The sequence below is a fragment of the Eumetopias jubatus genome, unplaced genomic scaffold, assembly GCF_037043125.1.
Source record: "Eumetopias jubatus isolate StellerSeaLion01/CBP00866 unplaced genomic scaffold, mEumJub1_p1.0 scaffold_2, whole genome shotgun sequence".
NCBI lineage: Eukaryota > Metazoa > Chordata > Mammalia > Carnivora > Otariidae > Eumetopias > Eumetopias jubatus.
This window is the reverse complement of record NW_028274808.1, coordinates 53,280,129-53,296,649: the sequence shown is the minus strand read 5'-3', so window position 1 is coordinate 53,296,649 and position 16,521 is coordinate 53,280,129. Positions and strand designations below refer to the sequence as shown.

The 16,521-nt window shown below is 45.0% G+C and overlaps 1 pseudogene; it reads left to right on the top strand.

Moving 5' to 3' along the window:
* Nucleotides 1-5,069: 5,069 nt before the first annotated feature.
* On the top strand, nucleotides 5,070-15,666 carry LOC148164834 (uncharacterized; annotated as a pseudogene).
* The last annotated feature ends 855 nt before the right edge of the window (nucleotides 15,667-16,521 follow it).

The window sequence follows — 16,521 nt, the reverse complement described above, 5'->3', positions numbered from 1 at the left end:
CCACTGCAGAGAACCCAGGGAGGGTGGCTGAAAGTTTTTCCCATAGAGTTAGAGTCAGAAAACGGTTCAATGTGGGCCAATCCTTTTTTGTCCCCCTTTATTTTATCAATACAGAACCTGAGGCTGGAGAGGTAGAGCACACATCCCTGCAATGCTATAATTATTTCCCCTCCTCTTTTAGGCAATGGGGGAGATGAGGGAAATTCAATCTGTAGGCAGTAATTTAGAGGTTCGCTCCCCCACCCAAGGAGAAATGAAGGTGAAGCTCGCAAACAGGCATACTCACAGATACTGCTAACGTAATCCAAAATCTCTCACAACTTGGGGAGATGGGAGCCAGGGAGCCCCGGACCCAAGGGAGAAGACTAAAGCTCTCAGGCTTTACCCACTGTCTCCCCAAATCTCTTTGCCCAAGATGGAACCTCTACTCGCAAGGGAGGCGCCAAGGTGAAGCAAAACGAGTAAAGAAGAAATCATCCTGACTTCTCCCCCTCAGGTCCAAAGCAGTTGTCTCAAATCATAGTCGGCTGGGTACAAAATTCTGGGTCACCGCTCATTTTCCTTCAGCGCCTAATTCCATTGTCTTCTGACTTTTGTAGCTGTTGAAAATTCTGTTCATCTAATTGCCATACGTTGGTATATCAATCCATCTTTTCTCTCTGGTTTCTTTAGAAATGGCTCTCCTTGTCTTTGATGCTTACAGTGTGTCTTGGAATGGATTGTTTTTAATCCTGTTTAGGACTGTGTTTATTGAGTCTACGAGTACTTGTCTTTCATTAATTCCGGAAAATTCTCAGATATTATCCCTTCAAATATTGCCCCTTCAGATGATGCCTCCTTTAATTCCCTCCTTTTGTCTTAATTTGAATTCCCTGACAGCAGAGCTTGAGCAAAGAACTTAAGTGCAAGTCGTTTATTCAGGAAGCGAGATCCCAGTGACCAGCAGTAGCGAGTTATGGAAAGTGAAATAGGAAATTCAATACAGTTTGCAAAATGGAGCTGATTACCACGTGACTAACTAGGGCTCTCAATCCTGCAGAGAACTCTTTGGAGAACTTTACCGTGTATGCCTCAGATTGTTTCAACAAAGAACAATTGAATTGAGACATTTATTTACTTACTTCTATCCTCCGTTGGTTGAGGGTTGCTGCCGGAAGTTTTTAACACCTTCAAACTTCCGAACTGTGTTGATGTGTAAGCTGAGTTGGCTTTTGCAGCGTTGGCAAAAGCCCGGAGTCCGAACAGAGAGACACTGCGCACGTGGTTATGAAGGGATGTTGGCACTGTGCATGGAGTAGCCACCATGACCACACTATGTCAGGTGTGTCAAAAGGATTAGCACAAGGCACCACCAACATCAACTTCCAATTTATGGTGAAACTTCTCATTCCATCTTGCAAGTCTCATTACCTCATTCTTATGTTATCCATCTCTTTTTTGTTCTGGGCTCCACTTGTGGCAGTTTTTGCAGATCTATATTCTCATTTGCTAATTTTCTCCTTAGCCATATCTAGACTGCTATTCTTTTGCGCAACAGTGTGTTATGTTCTTACGGTTTCTAGTTCCTTCATCTCTAACACATCTGTTTATTTTCTTTCAGATGGCTTCATTGTCAACTCTCGGGTGGTAATCCTGCTGCTCATCATGTCTGCTGACTCTTTTTCATGATAGGCTATTTTCCTATGTCTGGGGATTTATTACTATGAACCTATCTTCAGTGAGCATAGACCCTCCCCCTTCTACCCCATCTCGATGCTCTACTGTGGGAACTACATACACTTTGGAAAGAGGATTGCTCCTCCAAGCAGTATTGTATTGGATTCTTCCAAACACTCCAGGAGTATCGTAAATTTGGGACCAATTTTTTTTATTGTGATAATATATACATGACATGAAATTTACCATTTTTAACCCCTTTTAAGTGTACAGCTCAGTGGCATTAAGTATATTCAACATTGTTGTGCAACCATCACCACCATCCATCTCCAGCACATCTTCACCCCAAATGGAAATTCTATACTAACTCTCCACTCTCTCTTCCCTCAGTTAAACACTAACTCTCCACTCTCCCTCAGTCCCTGATAACAACCATTCTATGAATTCGACTATGTCTTCATGAATTTGACTATTCTTGGTACCTCGTGTAAGTGGTGGAATCATACAATGTCTGTCCTTTTGTGACTGGCTTATTTCACTTTGCATAATATCTTCAAGGTTAATCCATGTTGTAGCATGTACCTGAATTTCTTTCCTGTACACCTAAAATGAATACAATGTTATATGTCAATTATATCTCAATTTTGAAAATAAATAAAAAGAATTGCATTCCTTCTTAAGGCCGAACAATATTCCATTGCATGTATGTGCCGTATTTTTGTGCATCTGTTCATACATGGATGGACATTTGGGTTGTTTGGGACCAATTTTAAAGTGAATTTCTCAGCTGGAGTTTTGGGTTATCCTGGGAGATGTTTTTCCCACCTAGAGCCCCAGGCAAACAAAGTCTCCCTCACCGGTGGGAAGCGGGTATCTAGCCCCTTTGCACTGAGCCTCATCATTTGTCCCTATGAGAGTACAAAACCAAGCCTCTAGCCAAAAGGACCCATTTCCTGCTGAGAATCCACCCCATCCAGACTCCAGAGCCCACAGTATCAGCTCTCACACTAACCACCCTTGTTTTCAAATCCCTTTTCATCCCCAGAACCCCAGGATTGCCCCTTTCTTGCTCTGAAGAAGTGGTTTTCCACCTTGGCTCATCTCAGAATCAAGTGAAGACATTTTTTAAAAATCCCAGGATACAACCCAGATCAATCACATTCAAATCTCTGGTAACCAAAAGCAAGTTTATTTAAATAAGAATATATTATGTAAATAACTGTATACAAGGTACCTGGATATGTAAAGAATTACGAAGGTAAACCCGAACTGTCAAAATAGGGTGAGCCCTGCTTTAGCCTTGCTGCTTTGTTAGGCAGATTCCAGGTTATGCTCCTAATTAGGTTAATTTCCTAACAGGAAGTTGTTTTCTGTGATCATTCCAAGGCTGCAAACTTAATCTGGAAATAATATCGATTGTCAATTTTAACTATCAGCCTCCTACCTGGGATCTTCCTTGCAAAGCCTAAATTCAGCGCCATTGACATTCTGATGTTCCAGGACACATCTTATGGGGAATAGACCATTTTTCAACACTAGCGAAGAAGTGAGTCTGTCCGGTATCACGCCGGCAAATGCATGTGTCATCTTCATCTTGCCACCGCTGTCAAAGAGCACCCTTCCTCTTTAGCCCATATGTGAGTCTTTGGATGCTATTCAGTTACTTGCATCAACTCCAGTAAACCTACTAATGATGATTATGGTACAAGTATAAATAACTTATGCTATAAATTGCTGCTACCTGATATCAGAGACAAGATCTGAACCCCAAATTTTACATTCTTATTTCTTATTGTCCTTACATAAATGTAATTAAACAACATATAATGAACATATAACTTATACCTTATAACTAATGTGTAGAATAATAAATATATACTATATAATGAATATTACATAATAAATATAATCATTATTACCATCATTATAAACTATTTTAAACAAAGAGATAGATGCAGACTCCAATATTACTACTCCAAGATTTAATAGGTGTTAATACTTTGTCATATTGGCTTCAGATCTCTTTAAGAGAAAAAAATAATCATTACAGGCAGAGCCTAAAACCTTTATCACGCGCTCCATCCTACCCTCCCCAGAGGGAACTACTAACTTGAAGTTATATTTATCATTTGCAGGCATATTTCATACTTTTTCCACATGTGTGTATATTCACAACATATAGAACTGCATACATTTAAAACGTTTACATAAATTAAGTCGTATTGAAATGAAAGGGTGACCGATGAGCCCGGGCACGCACAGCATCTGCACATTCCAGTAGATGTCGCTAGTGTTCCAGTCAGGGAGGGATACGGGCGATTGGGGTTTGGTGTGTTGTTGTTGCATTTGCAGTTTGTCTACATGCAAGATATTGGAGCTTTGTTTTTCAAAACTTAAAAGCTGTCCAGTAAAAAGCAGTGATACTTCAGAGGATTGCTTTCAGTCCTCTCCTTAGAGGGAAGGCTCATAAAAGCAGAGTGTGGACAAAGGCATGAGCAGAGAGGGGGAGACCTGCATTCTAGTCCCAGTGCCTCAACTATGCAGCTGTGCCAAACTTCCTGGGCCTCAGGGCCCCCCTCTGTAGAATACAGGAGTTGGACTCCTTCAGAGACAGCAAATCCTAGCATCTCACACGCAGATTCTGGTCTTTTGATAGTGGCTCCTGGGGGCTGCTCTGGGCAGAAAAAAAAAAAGATTCCATAATCTACCAGCGATAGAGGAGAGCTGGCAGCACCCATGCCCTGCGTTTGCCAACCCTGGAGGACAATCTCCAGATGGAAGTCCCCCGCCCCCCCAGCTCTAAATCTGCCTCCTACCCTTCCCACGTGGCTGTGTAGCAGACCCCAGAGACTGGCAGGCCTGGGACCACCACCATCATCCTGTCTGGGTGACACACAGATTTCACTTTATTTTCTTTTTAAGTGGGCATGGCTTGTTTTAAGTCCCACGAAGTCTTAAGGGCCACCGGTCACTAAGTCATAGGTGGCCAATTCAGGGTCAAAGAGCACAGAAGTTGAGAAACTGGACTGTGATCAGGCCTTAGCTTTTCCTGAGAAGACCAGGCAGATTAACCCTGACCACGCCAGATCCACAGCAGGGCCCTGAATGCAAACATCTCCACTTCCCCACTCACTAAAATTTGCCAACAGATACTACAAATCTGATGAAATCAGAGAGTCCAGGGAAAGAAGTGCTACCAGTTTGATATTTTTCCAGGAGTTAAGGGTGGCCAGTGTCCCGCTGATTAGACATTTGTTTGTCCTAACAACTCAGTTCTGAAGACTGGGCCATAGACCAACAGTGGGCCATGAGCCCCAGGAGGTCTGGGTTTCCCTCTGACAGGCTCCACGGGGCTCAGAGGAGACTCCCAGTCCACGTTCCTCCTGCTGGCCCCTCCCTGACCTGCCCTCTCTCTGGCCTCAGGGCCCTGGGGGAGGCCCGAAGAGGCCGTGGGAGTTTGGCTACCATTATCCGGCCCTTATCTGAGCCCACTTAGTTCAATGACTAGGAGCCGACCTGAGGGTCACGCCTGTCTCCAGAGAGCCAGTGCTATCTCAGTGACCTGTGGAAACCTTGGCATGAGCTCATGTTTTCTGACGAAAGAGAGGACCCCTGCCATATCGCTGCCCTGTGCCCCCACCCCCAGCGTCTGGCATGAGCCCGGTGAAGGCTCCACCATTACTCACTGAAATAGCAACACTGATAACTCTTGTAGACAGAAATACATTGATGAATTCCCATTCAGAAAAGCACCTCCTCCCTCTCTCCCTCCCTCCCCTCTGCCTTCATGCACTGCTGCTAGAATGGACACTCAGGCACACAGGCAGGGCCTGTCTCGGACACAGCCTCAAAACTGTCACTACCCCACCACCACCCCCACCATGTAGATAGGGTGTCACCATGAATTCCTAGAGAAGTCTGCATCCTAGAATTCATGCCAAGACATACATTCTCTTCATTTTGGGAAAATGCTGTGAAGACAACAACCTTGTTCCACTCATCTGTGTGTTGCAACATCTGATACCATTTGACAAACAGTTGGCTGCTCAATATAAATGGGCTCAGTTGAATTGGATCAGGTAGGCTTGACAGAACACAGGACTAGGAAGCAGGTCACCCAGTTGCTGGCCCTGACTCCACTCCGCAGGGGACCTTGGGCAGGTTAGTGCTCCCTCTCTGGTCCACACAGAGTTACTTTATACAGTCTGAAAATCTTTGCCTGTTAACAGGAGCATTTAGTGCATTTATATTTAATGTAATTGTTGACATATTTGAGTTTAAGTCTATCACTTTTGTGACTTTCTTTTGTCCTGGCTTCCCTACGTCGGCTTTTCCTCCCTCTTCTTGCCATCACTTAACTTGATTAATTATATGCTTTTTTCCCCTTCTACTACCTTGGAAGTCATAAGTCCTATTTTTATCATAATAATCCCAGAAACTATAACATGTAAAGTTAACGTCTTATCAAAGTCTATGGTTGAATAAATGTTTATCTATAAAAATTTATCTATAAACATATATCTATATATATAAACATATATCTATAAACCTATAACACTTTAATTCCACTTACCCTGGGAATTAACATATGTTTAATTAAAATCCTGGAGGAGATAAGAGAATAGAGCTTGAAATGCTATTGCTATATATGCTATTGCTTATATGCTATTGCTATATATTTCAATTTTTCCACTTATTTTTTAAATCCCACAAATTATTATTATTACTGTTTCATACCATGTATGGTACAAAATTTAAATTTACCCATACATTTACTCATTTCCTTTGACCTCTATTCCTGTATCTCAGTCATGCCATCTGGGATTGTCTGCCTGAAGACATCCTATATAATTCCTTTACATGGCTACAAATATTGGAAAAGTCTTCTGGTTTTATCTGAAAATAAAGACATCTGTTTATTTTGCTCTTATTCCTTAAAAAAAATTCACTGTATAGAATTCTAGATTAACAGTTATTTTCTTTCAGCATATTGAAAATATTTGATTACCTTCTAGATTCCACTATTATTGGTGTGGCCATCCCCACCACCACCACACTCCAGCTACTTTTAAAATTATTTTCTTTGTCTTTAGTTTTCTGCAGTTTTCCTAAGATTTGGCTAGTGTATCTTTATTCCCCTAAGGATTTATGCTATTACACTTGAACGTGTGGATTGAGGTCTTTTATCAACTCTGGAAAATCTGTAGCTGTTATTCCTCAAATATAGTCTCTATTCTCTCATCTCCTCCAGGATTCTAATTAAACATGTTAGACTCTCTTATTCTATCTTTTATAGAAAGGAGAAGAGATTCTCCTTTCTTCTCCATTTTCTGTTGTTTTTGTCTCTCTGTGTTGCAGTCCAAGAGATCTTTTTCTGGCTAATTTCCTACTCACTAATTCTCTCTTTAGCTGTGTCTCATCTGCTATTAAAGCCAGCCAGCTATTGAACTTCTTAAGTTTTGGTTAGTGTACATTTTATTTCTAAAATATCTATTTGGTGTCTTTTAAGGCCTCTTATGACAGTTTAGAAACTTTCCTGCAGATATTTTCAAGCTTCTCTTTTATTTCTTTAAGCATATTAAGTACATTTTTTCATGGGGATATGTTTGAAATAATCAGAGAGGGGATCTCTTTCTGATTATTCTAGTAATCAAAGTATTTGTAGATCTACTTCTATTGTCTGTTCGTTCTGCTTGTTCTTCTCATGGTACCTTGTTTTCTTTTGGTGCCAGGTTATCTTTTATTGTGAGCTACTCATCATACTTGAAAAAATATTTAGAGTAATAATATCAGATCCAGTATAAAGATACCTTTCTCCAAAGGGGATTTCGCTTGTTTCTATGAGATGCCTAGGGGCTATGCACCTCCAGAGCTGCCTTAAACCAAATTCAAAGCTTAAGGATCCTTGGTCCACCCAGGCAATGAGAACTGCAATTGCTAACCCTAAGTAGGAAAGGTGTATATCTGGTTCACCCTTACTCTAGGGATATAGCCCTTTGTGATGCCAGCATATTGTGGGAGAAATTTTTTGTTAGACTTCCCATTTTACATGGGCTTGGACTTTTATTTCTGTCTCCATCATCCAATCCATGAGGCTGTCAAAGGAAAATCCAAATTTGCCAACATCAGTAAATTCTCTCAAAGCAAAAGTGGTTTCTAGATCTGCTTACATCTCTAGGTACTTGTTTACACTCCAATTTTGACCAGATAATTTGGTACTGTTACGTCCATATTTAATGCTTTTAAGATTTTTTTTTTAATTCCATAATTTCTTGTTTTCAGTGGGCTATTTGGTCAGATAACCTAATCTACCAGGGCCTGATCTCTTGAGCTTATTTAACATTTATTTAACTAATGGTTTAGTGGTTTCCCTCAGCCAAATAACATTCCATCTCAGAGGAATAAAGAAAGATAACTGCTTGCAGCTTTGAAAGGACAGGTTTTGTGACTTCTATCAAGATATTTAAAACTAAAAGTCTTTAACTCATCTGAATAATATAATTCCCATAGGATTTTTTTATGTTATTGAATGTACATCTATACTGGTTACCTATTTCCGCATAATAAATTTAGGGGCTTAAAATAACATATATTTATTATCTCACAGTTTCTGTTGTTTGGAATCCAGGAGTAGCTTATCTGAGTCCTCTGCTTCAAGTTCTCTTAGAATGCTGCAATCAAGATATCAGTCAGGGCTGGGGACTCATCTGAAGGCTCAACTGGAGAAGCACACTTATGTGGTTTTTAGCAGAATTCAATTCCTTTTGGAATGATGGACTAAAGGCCTCAGTTCCCAACTGGCTGTTGGCTAAAGACTGCCCTCATTTCCTTGCCATGTGGGCCTTCCAAACTTGTTCCGTCAAAGCCAGCAAGGGCAAGTCAGCTAGCAGGACAGCAGTCAAAATCTTTGTAATGGAGTCATGGAAGTGACATCTCCCCTTGTTGAGGTATTCAATTAGTGAGAAGCAAGTTACTCAAAGAGAGGGGATTACAAAGGTGTGAATACCAGGAAGCAGGGATTAATGGGGACCTTTTCAGAGGCTGTCTACTGCAAACATTCTTTCAGTAGGCTTTCATGTGTGGACACAGGCATGGCCCCAGGAAGTGCTAGTGTGACAGCTCTCCTCTCCATCTAGAAATCGTTTTGCTCCAAAGCCCATGCTTGGGAGTCAGCCAGACAGATGAGAATCCCGGCTATATCTCATAGTAGTGGAATGATCTTGAACAAATTACTTAACTTCCCTGCACCTTAGCTTCCTAATCTGTACTAGGGTAATAGATATCCTCAAGGAGTCTATGCCATTGAATATTTAGCCAGCATGCCAACCAGTTCTTGAAACACTAAAGTACTTCCAACACATGTGGTAAAATACTTGTTTTCCTGAGCCTCTTGGAGGTCCTGTGGCCACCCCAGTACTCCTGACATTTTCTTCAGGAACTTCTGGAACCCTGCACAATTCAGCAATTACAGGAAAAACATCCAGCATAACAGCGGGCCTCTAGGACTAAGGTCCAGTATCATGTAGGCCATTTTCTATTCTGTCCAGTCCTGAATGTAAAATGTTTTTAATATCACCCTTGGTTGTAGGTACTGTGTAAATGCTGAGGTCTCCAAGAGCATACTCAATAAACAGAACCCCACTTTCCTGCTTGTATTATGACCATTTTTGAGAAATGAAATAAACAAGTAAAAAGGGAGATGGTGCTCTGAATATACTCACCAAGTTGGTCTGTTAATGGAACTCCAAATGAGATGGTCTTGTCTGTCCCATGCCAGCCAGCAGTGGGTCAGAGCTCGCCCAGAGGGCACTGAGGGAAAACCTCTCCTTGTAAAACCGGGTGTGGAAAAACAGCGTTCTTGCTTCCCAAGACCACGCAGGTAAACTGCTAGACACAGCTTAGAGCATGATGTTGAGAAAGAAGTTTCCCATCTGCACTTGGAGGAGAGAGTCTACCCCACCTCTGACTCTGCCAATGTCACTAGAGCCTGACTGTCTAGGTTCAAATCCCAGCCCCACCAGTGACTAACCATGTGGCTTGGGTCAGGTTTTACCATATGAGTCAGACTACCTGGCTGGAATCCCAAATCTGCTACTTCACTGCTCTGGCCTTAGGTAGTTTGTTGACCTTCTCTTGGCCCCCATTTCCTCATCCGGGCTACCTGGCAGGGTGTTCACGGAGATCAGATGAGTTCATGTATGTACAGAGCTTAGAACAGTATCTGTACATAAGTATTCAATAAATAGAAGCCACTATCATTAAATAAAGAATTCAAATAAAGTACTGGGTACTTCATAAGTGTCCAATTATAATTACTAATCATGCCTCAGTTGACTCACCTGCAAAGTGGGAATAACAATATCTACCTCAAAATGTATGAGAAAATGCTGAATGAAATGCTACATGCAAGTTAGTCAACTTCATTTAAATGCCCATTTTACAAACATCTTTTATCCCTCCACCAAGTGCTGGTGAGACTGGAAAGATGAGGGCAGCTATAAAACCAGAGAACCTGTCACAAATGGGGCCCAGGAGCTGGAGGAAGAATGGGGGACAGGAGCTAAGTCCACTGCTTTCCAACACCGCCTCCTGGCAGCCACCCACCAGCTCTGTCACACAGACCCCTTCAACGGGGACCTTTCGAGAGCAGATGTGGAAAGAGTGCTTTTTACAAGTCCCCTGAAGAGACCAGAAGCTTTGACCCCAGAGCTGCACGAGGCCAGCAGTCCCATAGAAGGAACCAGCTGACGCACACCCTGCGTCCTCTCTGCACCAGCTGTGTCAATATTTGTCCCCGGGAGAAGGCTGTCCAGAGGGACAAGATGCTGGTGAGAAGGCACAGACAGAATCCAGGAAAACCCAAGACTGGGCTCGGCCCTGACCCTGCCTTCAGAGCAAGTCGAGTCACTTCTCTGAGCCTCAGTTTCTCCGTTTTGTAATGAGCATACCGTCCTAGCCCCGCCTACCTCCCAAATGGACTGGACCTTGTACTAGATGGTAACTTTGAACTCTTTGTATCTAAAGCATTTTACAGACATGGGTCAGGCACCCCCCCCCCGGCTCCCCGACTCCTCCCTGCCGACACTGGCAGCAGGCACCACCCTCCTTGGCCTCCAGAGACTGCATGAAAACTCCTAGCCAAATCCCAATCCTGCCCCCATTTTCACCCCAACAAGTGCCCCTCCTCATGGCACCCTCCTTCACCATTAGATGTCTCCCCGGACATGCTAAATTTCCAGTGAGCATGTTCCGGGGTTCGCTTTCTACCCATTTGTTCACTAAACTAACAGTCTGAACAGCTACTACACGTGTCCAGCCCATGCTGGCTCTGGGGACATAGAGTAAGAATGGCCTCTGCCACCAAGGGAAGCAAATGAGCTTGTTGAGGCCGGGACTGATCAAGGAAACAAAACAAAAAAGCTTGGGGTCTCTAGTGTGGGGGGGGGACATACCCACACAGCCTCACTGGCCAGGACAGGCTGCCCGGAGGAGGAAGGCTTGAGCAGAGTCTTCCATGAGTAGGTGGCGCCTGGACCGAGGAGTGGGGGAGGGCTTGCCCAGAGGAAGAGCCTGTGCAAAAGGAGGTGGGGAAGAGGCAGACCTGGGGTGGGGGTGGCGTCTACATGTCCTTGAAGGGGGGGGCACAACTCCTCCCCCAACAAGGAGCACGTCCACCTCCAGGGACTGAGGATAAAGGCTCAGAGCAGTAGTGGCAAAGCTCGGAAGCCACCAGCTAAAAATCAAAATTGGAAACGCAGACTCCGTATTAGGCCAAAACATCAGGACCTATCTCCAAAATTAAGGTTCTTTTTTTCTTTTCCTCTTACCATGTAAATACCCGCACGTGTTCCCCTAGGCTGAGACCAGGTCAAGTCTCCAACTTCTGAGTCTTTCCTTCCTCGGGCCCTAACCCTTTCCACTCAGTCCCGGGGGGCCATGGCTCCACACCACCACCACCACTGGCCCCTGTCAGCTCTGTGTCTGCAGCCACATCCGAGACACTAGTGTCCCTGAGGACAAGCAGACATATGGGGACACCATGGGGAGATCCAGGGTGCCGACCGGGAGAGGAAAACAGGAAGGTGGAGGTGATAAGCAGAGCGTCTCGAAGGAACTGGGAAAAACTTTTAAGAACAGCAGGTTTGGGAAAATCCTGGCCTCAAGAGTAGTGGTCCCTGGTCATCAGGATATCAGAGCTGGCCAAGAAATACCCTTTGGCACAGAGCAGGAAAGGAAGATGCATCTGCGTGCTGTTGGAAGTGGCTCCTCAAGGAGACTGACCCATTCATTCATTCATTCAATATGACATTTATGGAAGACCTATTTCTGTTCTGTCTTGCACAAACACAAATCTGGCAGGTCCCCATGGGCTGAGGTGCCTGGGGAACAGCCACGTTTACTTTTCCTGAACATGCCAGGCACATTCCTGCCACAGGGCCTTTGCACTTACCTTTTCCTCTGCCTGGAATACTCCTCCACAGAGATTCACATCACTCCTTCCCCCATCTTTCTCTGGTCTTTAGTAAAATGTCACTTTCTCCATGATGCCTTCCTTGATGATACTGTTTAAAGTTGCAGGGAAACCCCCCACCCCCCACCCCCAGAAAAAGTCTCTATCGTTATTCTCCCAGGCATGCCCTGAATATTTGTAGAGCCTGAAGCAAGAGCAAAAGTGATGGGCCCCAAAATATGACCTGTCCCCGTTCTCTTCCCACCCCCCATTTTTGACCCAATACCTCAAGGAGCTTCACACATACTCAGGCATGGAGGGACATGCACCTGTGTTCCATTCCACTCTTCAAGGTCAAACCCAGGGCAAATCCATGCAAGTCCGGGATGTGGACTCCGTGTCTTTGAGCAGGAACTTTTGAGGTCCTAAGTAACCAGAGTGTGATCTAGAAAGGGGGTTCAGGCTCCCAGGGGCAGATCCCCTTGGCCTGGCAAACTCATCACCCTTAAAAAGGGCCAGGGCAGGCCTCTAAGGTAGGGGTCCCGCTTGCCCAGGTCTAAGGATGGGACTGTCCCTTTCCTACTTCATTTTCCTCCTTCTGATAGACTATCTATTTTACTTACTTAACTTGTCTCATTCCCTTCAGGAAACTGCAGGCCCCAGAAAAGGTCAGGATCTGTTTTGATTATTACTATATTCTCTGTGCATTATCTGTCACATAGTTGGTGCTCAATAAATATCTGTTGAATAAATAATGGATTTGAGGGGCTCAAGATGCCAGAATAGAAGGCAGGCTGGGGGATCCCTTGTCTTCATAAAGCTTCTTTGCTCTCCAGAGGGTTTGGGGCACCAAGGGTGATATGGTACATGGTGCCAAACTCCTTTTCAAACCAATAAACCCTGGAGAGGAACCTATGAATTTCATTTTTTTCATAGATAGTAAAAAAAATACAGTGGTGTGTTTTAATTATATGCTTGATACTTACTTCAATATATAAACACTCAGTGAATATGTAGTGTGACAAAAACTCTCTCTGACTGATTTTAGTCAGGATCCTCTGAGTGCCCCCTCTCAGCAAGGCCTTCACCTTGCCCCCCATCCTGTCTTCAGACTGCCTAGCTCAGTTTTAGCAAGAATCCTGCTAAGTCAGTTTATCAAGAGTCCCCCACCCTTGATATCTGATCACCCTGAATACCTGATCAAGTGCCTCACACAGCACCCCTGATGTCTGAGCCTTCAGTAAGAATCCCGTTACATCGTTTCAGCAAGAATCCCCCATCTGATGTTTCTTCTTAGTAATGTTCCCATCTACTGACCCCACCCCACTCCTTGGCTGTGAATCCCCATTTGTCCTGGTTGTATTCAGAGTGTAACCCCATCTCTCTCCCCTCCTGCCAAAGTCCTGACCCCTACTGCAATACACTTGAACCAAATCTTCCTTGCCATTTTCACAGGTGTCAGAATAATTTCCCCTTAACAGTTAGGAATACAAAAATCTATCAGAAGGGTCCCCAGTCTCTGGGGCACGTGGGTGGCTCAGATGGTTAAGCGTCTGCCTTCAGCTTAGGTCACGATCCCAGGGTCCTGGGATGGAGCCCCGCATCGGGCTCCCTGCTCAGTGGGGAGCCTGCTTCTCCCTTTCCCTCTGCAATTCCCTCCACTTGTGCTCTCTGGCTCTATCTCTCTGTCAAATAAATAAATAAAATCTTAAAAAAGAAGAAGATAGCAGAAGGGGAAGAATGAAGGGGAGTAAGTCGGAGGGGGAGACGAACCATGAGAGACAATGGACTCTGAAAAACAAACTGAGGGTTCTAGAGGGGAGGGGGGTGGGGGGATGGGTTAGCCTGGTGATGGGTATTAAAGAGGGCACATTCTGCATGGAGCACTGGGTGTTATGCACAAACAATGAATCATGGAACACTACATCAAACACTAATGATGTAATGTATGGTGATTAACATAACAATAAAAAATTATTTAATAAAAAAAAAGGAAGAAGAAGAAAAGAAGAAGAAGGGTCCCCAGTCTCAAAGTTTTCCAGTCTTGTGGAGAAGTCAGATGCATAAACCAAATACAAAGTAGTAAGGACTGATATAAAAGTATGGCCAATGGGTCATCAACGCCCAGATAAGAGAGCAGGTCTATTGCCTGTGCCAATCAGAGTCCTGTAAGGAAGAGTGACATGGGCTGGGCTTTGAAGGGTCAGTAGGAGTTCCTGTTTTCTCAAAACTCAGTAAACGAGCCGCAGAAGCATCGCTTTTGCACATTAAAAGATGTTTAATATATATGATCTTATATCTGTAAAATGCACGTGTGTGCAGAGAAAAAATTTATAAGTTTAGAGGGTAATATATATTAATTAAAATAAGTTAAATGAATAGTAATTATGCAGGATAATGGATGATTCCTTTTCTTTAAACTTTTTTTGTGTGTAAAACAGCAACTATATTGCCCTTCTGGTTAGAAGCCATTAAGACAATTAACAGTCGGCATCCATAACCCAATCTGAGCTTTTGGTCTAGGAGCTCTGTCCGCTGACTGTCTCTGGATGTCCTGGGAGGCTGAGGGAAGCAGGCAGAGCTTGTAAGAATGTGTTTCAGGGTTTCAGGGTCGATGCCTTCCAAGGAAGTGCAACCACCAATGGTGTGGAGATGGGAAATCATGGGGATGGTGTGTGGCCACGGCGAGCCCATCTGCTGGGGCAGAGTTAGGCTGGAAGAATAGGCCGGGGTCTGGAATTGCAGGCAGAGTCTTTTGTCCTCTAACCTCCTGGCTCACGGGGCTCCAGGGCAGAGCCCGGAGGGCGCAAGCCAATCAAGGAGGCTCTGTTTTTAATGGCGAGAATTCGCGGCACAGCTGCATCTGAATCCCAAGTCTCTCGACCGCACTCTTGGGCCATTCAACCTCCAGACACCTGGGTGTCCAAATCACTACGGAGTTTAAAGAAAAAAGGGAAAGACAAAGTCGCGGAGAGGGGAGGAAGGAGGGAAGACGGAAGACGGAGGACGGAGGACGGAGGACGGAGGCATTCCCAGGGAGACCTGAGGGGAAGGAGGAGATGGCAACCTGCAGGCACCACGCAGTCTGTGAACGTGCTGCGGGCCCACGCGGGGGGCTTCTCCCCTGCACAGCCCGGTGCATGGGGGCACAGGGAAGGGGGGAAAGCTTCGGTCACAACAGCAGAAGCCACGGCGGTGGCTCCGGCTAGCCTGTGTGTCGCCATCCAGCCTCCGTGGGGAGAAGGCCCCGCCCTGCCGGGGATGGTTTGGGCAGGATCGGATCCGGATCCGGACCGACGTTGGGCTGTTCCACCCGCTCGGCACCCGAGCCCGCGTCACCGACTCCGGGCGATGGCTACTTGTTCGCCAGGCTGGCCGCTGGGTGGCGCTGTCGGCAAGAACGGAGGGCGCCGCTGGGCTCCGCGGCCGCTGGCAGCACACCTGACCTGTGACTTGTACCCCTCACCCCCACCACGCCCCCATCCCCCGCCCAGCTCGGCCCCGCCCGGGTCGGGGAAGACCGAGGCTCCGTGGCTTCAAGAGGCCACCTGCGGGCCTGAGTTAGAAACAAATACAAGCCCGGACCGCCAGGTGTTGGCTGGTTTCGGAGTGGGGCTCCAGGAGAGGGTGGGTGGAATCTCCTAAGATGACAGGGCAGGAGTGGTGGCTGTCCATTTTATAGTGGTGGAGGCTGGTCCCCGGAGGTTAACAAGACTTAACTCAAGTTTCTTTGCTTCCGAAGTCTAGTAGGCACAGTTGTTTCTCTTTTTGTTTGTTTTGTGAACAGTGCTTGATTGTGCAATAAATCAACAGGAAAAAGAGAGAAGAGAAGATAGGTCTATTAAAAACAAAACCACAGGCTCCAAATGGTATCACTTAAACCAAGTTCCCAAAACCGGGACTTGATACCTAATCTAATTGCAGCATCAACCTACCCCGGAAATGTGGTCTTAACCAGCCAGTTAGGAATTTTTCCATCAGTGCCAATGAGTGTGCCACACATGGGCCCTCTCTGACCCCTAAAGAAAGATGAGGTAATCTGCACGATGAGACCCCTTTGCCTTTCCCTCTCTGGGAATGTAGCCTTGCCTGGAATGACCCTTTTCTTTTGTGGATAACTTTCTTGCCCTGCCCTCCTTCTACAGAAACCTTCCATTTGGTACACCTCCTTGGAGCCCTTCTACTTGCTAGATGGGATGCTGCCTGATTCGTGAATTGTTTCACAAAACCAATTACATCTTTAAAATGTATTCAGGTGACTTTTTGGTATTAACAGGCCAGATCGATGATTTTAGAGCTGGTAAACATAGGGGAGATCGCGACGAGGTGATGCTAGGCATCATCACCCTGGGAACGACTCCACCCCACTACTCCCAACCTGACAGAACCTCAGTTTGTTTCACTGTAAAGTGGAC